At 45.9% G+C, this 12,327-nt stretch overlaps 1 protein-coding gene across 8 annotated transcripts in view; it reads right to left on the bottom strand.

Annotated features, from left to right (window-relative positions):
- LOC124308267 (protein scalloped) overlaps positions 1–12,327 on the bottom strand; it is a 103,085-nt gene that overhangs the window by 10,629 nt on the left and 80,129 nt on the right. The gene's annotated exons all lie outside the window — the stretch shown is intronic.

The following is a 12,327-nucleotide window of genomic DNA, read 5'->3' as shown; positions in this document are numbered from 1 at the left end:
TTATATATATATATATATATAATTATTGAAGGCTTAGTTCTATTCTTCTAAAAAAATCTGACATGATCATAATCGTCATCATCATCGTATATATATATATAATGGAAGGAAGCGATACGAGAAGGAGAAATCGAACCGAGCGAACCGCGAACAGAGCCATTTCTATACAAGTACATACCAGCTTATCGTGGCGCAGATTTACCAGCGATCAAATCTTTATCGAGGTACCTACATACCTATATTACACATCCATATGCGCACAAGTCAATGAAATAGGAACGGCGATAGGTATTCATAAAAATCATGTAAGGGGTATAATAGGGTGAATACGACGGTAGCGGGACTCAATTCGACCGATAAGCGTCACGATTTTCACCAGCGCCTTGGTACGAGTGTATTTTTAATTTTCTCTTTGTAGCAAAATTTGGCCGTTGTTTGTATTGACGTCTGGAACAGTTTTTTTTACCGCAAGCGCTAGAAAATATTAAGCGTAAACGTCCGGGCTGCGTAATAAATTTATTTCCGTGCTCTGCAGCAGGCATAAAGCGTGACCAAAAAAAGTCAAGCTGGGAATGCAGCCTCACTGATGAAGAAACTTTCAAGCACCGCTACCCCGAAGCAGGTCGCAGGATAACAGCTGTTGATCTCTCTCTTTCTCTGCGGAGTAGTCAGCGTCTTGTTAAACCGCTTCTGACTAAACGTCATTCGTAATATAATAATTAGTGATGGCGAGTCGCGAACCAAACTCGCGATATTACGAAATAACGATTCAGAGTTGAGCAAAGTATATTTTTTCCAAATTTTACTCGACTCCGAGTCCAGCGAGTATCATCTGGCAGTTTACACAACCTGGAGATTATTTTTGGTTCAACGGATACAATAACAAGTCGGTTTTGTATAGAGATTTAATGGCGAGAACATCAGATGAAATTTCCTATCCGGGTATTACAGGTATACCTATACGTTGATCCGAGCACGCCGGGGAAAAGTCGCTTCGAAATTCAGTTTTAATTAATTTTGTACCTGTAAAGGGAAGAGCGCCAGAAGCGGGTGAATGAGGTGGAAAGTATCGAGGTCGAGGCAAACCCTGCTTTCAAAGGAAGGCAGATTCACCCCCGCAGCGTCCCTTCCTCTCAGGAGTTACTCGGTATCATTCAAAAGTCGAGACACATAGCCTGTAGTAAGATATTAAATTTTCCGATTCAAGCTGTCTAAACGCGATGACATATCGTCTGAATTCATTTCCCCCGATGATGAGTTAGAAGTTTGAGGGTGAAAAAAAAACAAAAAATAAATAAATGAAACAAAAATTAAATAAAATCGCGACCGAATCGTCCCGATCTTCCGACCCGGCGAGGCGTAGCGTCGCGACGCTCCGAAATGCCTTCGTCGATCCGATCCATTACACCAGATGACCCGGGGGGGTTAATCTCTCCACCTTACTTATCGTCCCAATAAATAAACAGTACTGGAACCGGTCGTGGAGAATGACTGGAGTAACAAACGTCAAGGCACCGCTTGGATACATCTCGCTGCTCGCTCTTTGCTCGGCTATCTTATCTAAATTAAGACCCTCGGATCGACGCTTACCCTTTCAAGCTTTTCAGGCTGCACTCGTGAACCGCGATGCTCGTCGACGCGATGATTTTGCCTTTGAGTTACTTTCCTCGGATTTTCACGCACGAGCGTTTTGTTGAAATTGCCGTGTAGTTTGGGGGATACGTTTGCTGTTGCGAGGAGAAAAGATAAAAATTTTGGAAACATATTTATCTTTGCGACAACGATGCCAAGCAAACTTACATCAGGGTACCGCCACAAATATTAGCAACTACGGATAGACGATTGTATACGTTTAGACGATGTTCCCGGTAACCTTATGAGAACTTTTTCACTTTCAGTTTTGAAATGGCGGTCGTTTATAATTTTGAAGACGTTGAAAATTTTACACAATCTTCGAGATGTTTCGTAGAACCTTGAAATACAACTCTTGCGAGTTTCAAATCGGGCTAAACAATAAGATATGCAAAAAAAAGCGAGGTTGTTTGGCTTAACCAGTTCGTTTTTAGTTGCCGGAAGAATTTTTCAAAATTCTCATCCATGTGTAGACACTGAAACGCGTACAAGAAGGAATTCTTTATCTTTGGTGGGAAAAACGGAGGGAAAAAAAGCATTTTCGGAGCAAAGTTTCATGCGGTGAGTCGAATTTGGTATTTTTCCGAGATTAAACCCTTGCGGGATGAAAAAAAGCGCTTGATCGACCTTCGTCGTCTTGACGGGGTGGCGCGGGGATGATTCCCGGTGTTCAGGGGGTCGGTAGCGTCGTCGCAGAGGGTGCGACAGGACGGAGGTTCGCGAAGGGATGAAGGAGGGAAAGGATATAAGGGGACAGGGGGAAGGGGAGGTCGGGGGTGGGAATCGGGAGGAAAATATTCGAAATTCCAGGCGAACCGCGTGATGACTCAATTTCGCAAAGACCGTTAAATGGCTCCGCCATGAACCTTCTTCCCGACGAGTTCTCCCCGAGCATTCCGCACCTTCCCAGTGCGTCGTCACCACCGTCGTCGTCGTCGTCGTCGTTTCCCTCCAAAAACTGCCGACCGCCGGACGTTTCTCGGCGTACCCGACGGCGACGTCGACGTCGTTGTCGTCGTCGTCGTTCGTTCTCGGGGGATTCGGAAACAGGAAGTGACGTAGGAGCCGAGGCTACGGAATCTCGGGAATTCCGTCGACGAATTCTTAGTCCGTGGGGGAGAGGTTAGCTCGGAGGTTCCTCTTCCTTCCGTTTACGGGGTTTTCCCGGTTCTCGACCGTGCATACGTCGAGATCAGGCTAGTTTGGGGGTAAACTTTTTCGCGAGGTTCTTTAAACGAGCTTTCCAACGATTCACGGGAGTATAAGCCGGTCGCGCGTCATTTATTCGTGCCAAATTCTATTGTCGCGCACACGCTGTATACATACTATACGTCCGACTGTATAAAACAGGACACGGTGCGTGTAGTAATCTGTACCCCGAAGTCGAAGTCGAGCAGAAGTTGATTTTTTTTTCAATTCATTCTCACGCTCAATTTAACACCAAGGATGCAGCTGGTGCTCGATCAGGTACGACCGTCTCCGTATCGAATGATTGATTACAGCTTACTTATCGACGTCGATGATTATAGCAGCACGCATGCAGAAACACGTACGAGTACGCGGGCAAGGCGTGAAACGTTGCAAGGCATGTAAACGTATCCGCGGTCACGGTGCGGGTAACGTATCCTTTCACTATCGCGTTAGCCGCAAAGGAGGCTAGAGACGGTTAACTGGAAACGTTTCAGGTACATACGAAATATATGTTTGTGTGGGTATAAACTAGGAGGAGAATTGTTTCTCTTCCAATAGCCCCGCTACGACCGCTAACCAGCCAACTGCCGAGACTGGTAGGTAGGACGTTAATGAATGGTTTGCAAACAGGACCTCATCGTCCTCCCAAGTCCTCGGGAGTACTTCAACCTTGAGCACCGTTCGCGCGGGGGTAGTTTGTCCAATTAGTCCAATCGTCGAACATCAAAAGCCAAGATATACCCCATTTCGCGTGGAATGCGCCTCGGCCAGGTATATTATACACGCCTCCACGGATGCAGCGTGCAACCCTCTTGCACGCGATGCCAAGAAAATTCGACGACATGGGAACGTGTTGTCGAACGGTATGCGATAACGAGTCGTATGTACGGTATAGGCGTGTGATTTGTGTGTTGGGCCGCAAACTGGACGGATTTGAATTTTTAATTCAAGCTCCAGTCCTTCAACCCTCCCCTGGATCAAAGAGAAACGAAAAGCATTATCAAAATTCAACACGTTATATTCGACGTTTTTCGACCCAACAAAGTAGTGGAAACCTCCTTTAAGCACACCGTTTCTGGCGTAATAAAAATATTAAAAAAAAAAAAAAAAAAATATATCGGGAGATGAATCAGCGATTGCACTTTCCTCGTTCACCTCGAGTTTTCCACCAGACACCAGCTTTTTTTGTCCTTATAACACGCGCCTGCATACATCTACTCGCATGCGTTACACGATACCCAAAGTAATCGTACGCACATAAGCAGTATGAAATACGCCATAAAGATCGCATCACCCTGACACGGTGACCTCCGTCGTCGTCTTCGTCGTTCCGGGCGTCTTATCGTCCCCCTCCCCTCGACTCGGCACATCCCCCACTCGAAACCCAGCGGCGGCGGCGTCGGCGGCGGCGGCACCACCATTCCATCCATCTTCCGTTCTTTCCATTTTCTTCACCCACCTCCCCCCCCCCCCCCCTTCATCCCCTCCCTCTCGTTCCCCGTCGACGTCCTCGCCTCGCCTCGCCGCGCACTCTCCGCTCTCCCTGTTCACTAATTGCAGATTCTTCGCATAGTTTCGCCACCCTTCGGGGGGTTGGAGGCGGCCGGCCCCCCACCCCCACCCCCTCTCCACCACTCTCTCGTCCTCGCCGTTCGTTCCACCGCCATCCACCCCCTCGCCGTCAGGATCCGAGGCTTGGCCGCGTTTCCGTCCCGCACCCGCCGACTGTACCTCGGCCGGCAACGGCGTCGTTGGCTTCTTCTTCTCGCGCCCGCCTTTCCTCCTCCACCCCCCCCTCGTCCTTCTCTCATTTCTTCCTCCTCCCTCCTCCCTCCTCCCTCCTCCCGCCCCCCGTCACCCTCGCCCCTCGACGTCCCTCGTCGCCTGGCTTACACCGCGTGATACCACGCTAACTCACTGCCTTCCTCCCGCCGTCACTTCTCAACTCAACTCTACGGTTCTACCCCAGGAAAACGGATACGTGCGGCGGTTCGACTCTTTTCTTCCACCACCCTAAACCCTCGAATAAAATTCCCATTTCCTACCCTTATACCGTAAGCCGGTTGCTTATCGATGATTCGTTCAATCGGTACTCGGCTCGGTGTTTCGCTGGTTGAAACAGTCTGCTCTTCTTATTCTTGTTCTTATTATGCCTTTTTTTTTTTATATATTTCTTCTCCCGCCGTAAACTTCATTTTACCAAATACAGGTATAATCCTGCACGGTGAATAACACTGTCGACAATAGCTTTACCGCAAGAAATATGTACTCTATATGTACATCGATTTTAAGAATCAAAAGTATCAGTCACCGGACAAGATATTCCATATGCAAATGTGGAAAAAGTACATTAAAGTTGTTATATTTTAAATACCCAGCGCGCGCATATTTACCGCAATTTTATCGTCAAGATTCACAAACGGTCTTATCTTCGCGTGATTGTATTACACGTACATATATCAGGTATACCCTACCTACCTGTTATAAATTAAAATATGGGCGTATACCTTTTTCTTTATGCCCTCGACTTCCGTAACGAGTAAATCTCAACGAGAATATGTGTTTATCCTACCGCGTAGCTCGAGGTTCGCGATTCCCTCTCTTTCTCTCTCCATCTCTCCTACGACTTCTCCGCACCTTTGAGGCGGACGAACCAAGAGAAGTTGGTATTTTAATTAGCGCACGGCTCGTTGTCTTCTTTTACATTACGTTTATACATACACATTTGATATTTATTCCCTTTAAGGAGAGATAGTCCCTGGGACGCCTCGTCGACGAGTTTCTTGTCGCGATGATGAATAATTAATTTGCAAACTTGCCCTGACGCACCCTCGACTCCCCCAACCTCCTCCCATTGTCATTCCCGTCTAATGCCGTTAAAAAAAAAATGATAAAACCCGAGCTCGTCTGTCCGTCATTTTGCCAGCGGCACGTGCGCTCCAATAAATATCAAACAACGATATCGCACGTATTCCGGAAAGTAATAAGACGCTACGCTAAACACGGTGTCCCGGGTGTTACACGAACACACTCTCGTATGTATAAATTCGTAGAATAAGACGAGGGGTGAATCCTTTAGTCAAATGTCGCCGAGCATCCCGCGCAAACTGCGACGCCAAAATTCGAAGTAAACTCGACGGGTTTAATTTCGTTCCTTTGTCTTCATTCGTATGTAAAGGAAAGTCGGGAGCTTGCACCTTGACCGTTGTACGAAGCATGCGGTACGATCTTCGCGCTTTTGCGCATTCGAGGAATTGGAATAAATTCGCTGACCCCTCCGCGAAATACTTAGGTGTGCGAAATTGTCCCGGCGGTTGAGAATGGCAGGGTTACGGAAGGGGATGGGTCGAGGGTGAGGTATAAGACCATCCCGCCGGCGACAGGGTGCAGGGTCGCTTCGGTCATCTTGGTCACGCCGCCCGGTCGGGACCATTACGCTCCCGTTTAATTAAACTCGGCGAGATGTCAAAGGACTCTCTCGCTCGGTTCTACCGAGAAGACGGACAATGCGAAGCAGATTATTACATAGGGCCGACTACGGCGAGACGAAGAAGGGAACGGGGATGAGCTGCAGGGACCTCGGCGCCCATTGTCGACCCCGGGAATATGGAAACGCCCGGGATTCTAGCGACGGATTCAACCGGACCGAGGCGAACCGTTGGATATGCTCGTTCGAAAAACCTCGACGGAAGAAGGGGGTGAAGGCGATTCGTTGTTGTCGGCGATGCGGAGTCAAATTAACGCATTGATTCAAAATTTCGGATCCGCGAAGGCGGTTGCAAAGTTTTATTTTTTCTTTTTTTTTCTTTTTTTTTTTTTATTTTGTACAAAAGCTTTCGCAAGGGGCTACGATAGATTCGGATCGTTGTACAGCTTGGCAACGGATCGGTTGTTACGGTACGTAAGAGCGGCTATAAAGTCACGCTTGATTAGCAGAATTTTTGCTCTTCGAAAAGCCTGTATAAATAAAATCGTCGACGCGTTTGCAGAAGCGGAATATCTCCAAGACGCGGATGATTGGCCACTTTTCTCTCCGAATGAACTGCACGGCACGCTGCGGTTGGACGTTTCAACGTACGTACGCGCGTAAGTATATAAATATATAGACACACGTGAAAGCGTATGTGCGGAGCGCGATAAATCCGATCCATCCCGGGCTCCGCGCGGGATATAGCAAAGAGAGAATTTCAGGAACGGTTGGCTCGAAAACCGCGAAATTTACGCTGGAAGCCCGGATGAGCAATCCAAACATCGAATATGCGGCAATGCTCCTGGCAACGTCGATTGTTGGTCCATCTACGCGCGTCACGGTGCGGCCTGGCATCCGGCACGAGGTGCACGATGCACGCGGAGGAGGATGCGGTAGCGGCCAGGGTTGGTTTGTTGATTTATCAGTAAACGGAATTGGATTGATTCAATTCGCCCGCCGAGCCTCGTTGCTGAGGCAATTAATTCTGATTATATCGAGCTGCGAGCAAGCTTACACAGGCCGCGGGGGACAAATTAAAACGGAAATCAGATGTACGCTAATGGTTGCGTTACCTGCCGACGTGCGTGCTTTCATTATTTGCTTTTCGACGGTGGGAATTAAGATTGGACGAATAATTCTAGAGGATTTTTTTTTTAACATTTTTTTTTAAGAAACCGAGAAACACTCTTTCATCCTCGCCGTATCATTATTTATAGCTTGAATTCGTCTTTGATTTATTATTTTTCTCAAACTATGACACTTGAAGCCTTTTTATAATTTTCTTCTTCAATTTTACCTGTAAATGCGGGTTAATTTTGTGGTAAAAGATAGTTTGTTTTGCGTTTTTTCACCAAAGTGACACGGTTTTACATAAAATAAATAAAAACGAACGGAACCTCAGTTTGTTTTTTCCACCCTGATAACTATACATACGCTTTCACCGCTCTGTACCAAATTACATCACTGCATTAAAATTTTCAACGTACAAGGATAATCGCTCGAAAATAACCGCATCGTGCACAATATACATGTATATATGTATAATGTATTTATGAGGAGGAGAAATTGTTGAGTCATTGAAAAAAGACTGTAAAAAAAAAATATGTATAAAAAAATATAAAAATATATATATATGTATATATATATATATATATATACACACATCGTTCACGTAGCTCGTCCGTATAAAATACAGCTAAGAAGAAGCCTCGAAGGCATCGCATGCTGTCGCAGCCAGAGGGATGAAAAACCGATCGAAGACATTCGACGCGTCCCCGTTTCCAAATCCTGCACACGTCACGTCGAGTGAAAATTTGTCTTCCCGTGCCTCCGCGTGAAAACGTGCAAAGAAAAAAAAATAAAAATAAAAATGAAAATGAAAATGAAAATCAAACGCCCAGGTACCTATAATTTAGCTTCGTATTCAACGGAGGTACATAAATCCGTGAAACGGCACAAGGTGCGTTTATTCGGTAAAATGACGAATGAATACGGCTTGGAAACGAGCTTTTGAGGGTTACGGAGAACGAGGAGGAGGATAAGGGGAAAATCCCTCGAGGACGAGAGGCTGCATGCGATCGTCCTTAAGGAGTAGTAGGTGCCCGCGTCTCTCTCTCCTTTTCGTCGAGGAGGACGAGGAGAGATTCGCCATCCCATGACCGCCGGTCAATAACTGGACACCACCGCCTCCGCCGCCCCCCCTAAAGCGCCACCAAATACGTCCACGTCCCCCAAAGATTACCCACGCTGCACTATCCGAGTTTACGTAAAATGAAAATCTCTACACGCTGAGAGTTCTTTTTACTTTCACGTCCTATCGTCAATTTTTATTCTTTCACGCAACGATATTCGGCACAATTTTATGGTATAAAATGAACGCACCTACACTTTGGTATCAAATTTTATCGCACAAATTGAAAGTCGCAATTCAATTCCAGCCTAAATTCTTATTTAGTATATGTTGAAAATGAAAAAACTTCACCTAAAGCGTATATTCCGTAATAATTAACAATTTAAATAAATTTCAACGCAATCCCCCCTCCCCCTCCGTACGCACGGGAATCGATTTACGTACGTGAAATCTACAGCACAAATTTTGTCAGCAGTCGTAGAAAATGTTTTATCATTTTTCAATATTTTTACAAATTTTTTTTCTCTATCGCATGCGGTAATTGTTACCGATTGCATTACGCGACGCGGGACGGAAATCCGTTGCGCAAATATTTGAAATCTGAATACACACGCCGCGTTTAAGGATGGCGATGGGCGATCCGCGGATGCGGATGAATGGTTAAACAGCGAACAGAAGGAGAGAGAGAAAGAGAGAAAGGTGCGTATTACAGGTAGTATGGGTCATTATTCGAGGTTGAGCATTCGGATGGACGCCCACGCCTGCCGACGAGGAAGCAATGCGCGAGGGAAGCCCGTCGTAGTCGTCTACCTAATACACACAGTTTCGGAGAGCTTGGCGTTTTAACCTTTTCCCGGCAACGCGCGTAGCCAATCCGGTTCGTTGCTTCCGTATAACATTCGTTTAAACGTGTGTGAGCGGGGAGGGAGAAGGGTCAAGGGAGAAACCAAGGGGGAAGAGGAGGGGGGGGGGGGGGACAATTTGCACGTTACATTAAAGCGAACATCCGGAAAGGACGCGACCGGTAGCTTCTACAGGTATAATGCACGTATGTTTGTATACGCGTTGCAGAGAGTGGTGGTTGGACGACGGCAATACGATTTTATATATACCGGGTGTCTGGAGATTTTACTTTTTTTATTCTTCGTCTTGTCGATCTTGACGAATCGTTATTTTTGTGAATTAAAATTCGAAATACGCCTGTATTGGAATTGTCGGTTCTTTCTTTCTTTCTTTCTTTCTTTTTTTCTCCCTCTCTCTCCTTACTCCAGCTATAAAATTTTACGAGCAATATAATTATTACAGCTAAACTAATCAGAGGAATAAGTGTCTGTAAATTGTACGATATAAAAATTGTACCAATATGAGTGAAAAAAAAAAAAAAAAAAATTCAAGAAGACGAGGAAGAGAAGAACAAAAAAGTAAGGCAATAAAACGAATCGAAGACACCTCACGCGATGTTGCGTGTGTGAAAAGAACTGTCTTGCGAAAAAGCGACACTTCGATGAAAGATATAACACAGAAGGCCCGCCATATTCGAGGAAAGATTATTCATACACACACACACACGCGCATTCGTTTACATATCCCCCACGAGTCGCAGATGCGATACGTATACGTGTGTAACATTACGTATTACGTAAATAAGGGTGCGCGTATAATGGAAACGCGTTACGGGCGACCGCGGCGGAAAATCTTGCTACACATCCGCAACGGACGCATGGACACGCGGATGCGTGTAGAAACAAGAATACCGCGGTCAAGTATCATCACGTGCAGGTATAGAGTGTAAGCAGATGCGCGGATTCTACCGAGGAACCCGAAGGAGTAATCTTCGAGAAAATATCTGAACGCCGTTTCAAGGATCGTTTGTGCCCAGCTTTTTAACGACCCTGGAAGAAATTCTCGGCCGAGTGAACGCGTTCGATGTGCACTCTGCACATGTACACCCTTGTACAGACGCGTGCTGGCTTTTCGAGTATGCGCGCGCGACTGTTATAGGTGGCTATAAATCTTTCCTAGGCCAGTAAGTATTTTGCGCTGTACCGATATCCGCCACGGTGATGTAACAATGGATGGTCTAGGGTAAAACGCGAAATATTTTATTGTCGGATAATGTGATCAAAGTTACGGATTATCCTTATTAATCGTTGCGGAAGAATCTTCGTCTCTCGACTAAACGGGACAAAGATTTTAGAAATTACTTTTTACGTCTCGGTGACGATCGGTTGTGGAAAAAGTGATCAATGGTATTGACGATTGCGACGATAAGACTAAAATTTCACATTTCGCCTTGTGTAAAAATGAATATCTATACTGTCGTATCGCACACTGTTATCCGAAGACGCGTTAAAACCTGTAAATTCACGTTTTACGTAGAGTGAGAGGATTTTAAATCCACTGTGCGAATTATTCGCGACATACCGAGTAGCTTGTAATTCTACACGCGGGTAAAATTTAAATCCTGTACATGTAGGTGTATACGTGCACATACACGTGCAGCGTAATAGATGCGGAAACGATCGAAGTTGAGAAAGAAAGGAAGAGAGATACGGGAATGGAAGGAGGAGGAGACGGCGGGGCGATAAATTGCTTAGGGATATTTAATCAGGGAGAGGCTAATCCTTTATTGGCTCTCGAGGGACGCAATGAGGCCTCTCGAGCAGGAGCGAGAACCTCGGGGAGGGCGAAATAAGTTTCGAGAGGATCGATGGGCAGTCGAGTTAAACGATCCTCACGCCTCGTTATCCTTTGTTTCCATCGGGCGGGTCTTTCGCCCCGACTGGCTGCCGTCCAGCATCCAGCATCCAGCATCCAGCATCAGCCACTTCTGCCGAATCGACTTTATTGCTTTTGCTTGTAAGAGACGTTTATATACCGGATGCGCGCGATTTCGAATTCCACCGGGTGCCGAGGAGGTGCGAATTAATTTAAACTTTCCACCCTTTCGAACTTTAATACCTACCGTACCTTGGACTCGCCTTCTGTTGCAGGATCGGTCGACTAGCTTCGGCAACTCGGCGTCATAACGAATTTCTCCCGGTGTGCGTGACTAATTCTACGTGCCGATTCTTGACATAAAAAAAAAATATATATATATATATATAATTTTTCATAAAATCCACCCAAGAGTGGAAACGAGAGAAGATACAGCGGCGATGAGTGGAGGAGGTATAACGGGTAACTTTGAGCCCGGTTCTCGGTGAGATGTTACGGTGTATGATATAATAAAAGAGGAGGGAAGAGAGAAAGAGTGAAATGAAATGTTGTTCATTTATCCGACGACGCGAGAATTGAATTAAAGCACTCGACGCCGGGTTTTTTATTTCGTGATTCAATTGCCGCTGCGAGCTTTTGCCGGGTCAGAATCCCCCGCTGGTATATGTACGCGGTGTTCGGAGCTTGGGGAGAGGAGAGGAGGTTTTCATTTGGAGCTTAATGAAAATTAAAACGCATTGTAACCCGGTAATGAATCAATTCATGCTCTCAGCGATACAATAACTGCGCGGGAGCTCCGCTCGTAATCCCGGAAAAAGAACTGCCTCGTGATTTGCACCTCGGTTAGCTTTACAAGTTCTCCACTCTCGAACGAAACACCCGATGATACGCGTCGGAGTTAATCATCTCTTGGTTTTCACTTTCGAAAAGAAATAATTTTACAACGATGTCTCCGGTACGAAATATTCGACTCTACTAATCTTGAGAAGTCGAAGAATTTCTTCAACTGTTGTCGCAAGTGTCAAGATCGAGATCGGAAAATTCCCAGATATTCCAGATAAATTTCTGACTTCCGGTATAAACAGAAGATTGATAAAATTGACCGGAGAAGTTGCAGCGTATATACATCGGCCGGTCATCGATTTCACGGGAATAAAGCTTCCGTTCGGTGGATCGTTTTCCGCTC

Source organism: Neodiprion virginianus, chromosome 6, assembly GCF_021901495.1.
Source record: "Neodiprion virginianus isolate iyNeoVirg1 chromosome 6, iyNeoVirg1.1, whole genome shotgun sequence".
Lineage (NCBI taxonomy): Eukaryota > Metazoa > Arthropoda > Insecta > Hymenoptera > Diprionidae > Neodiprion > Neodiprion virginianus.
The sequence above is the reverse complement of the archived record's forward strand: the minus strand, read 5'-3'. Positions and strand labels throughout refer to the sequence as shown.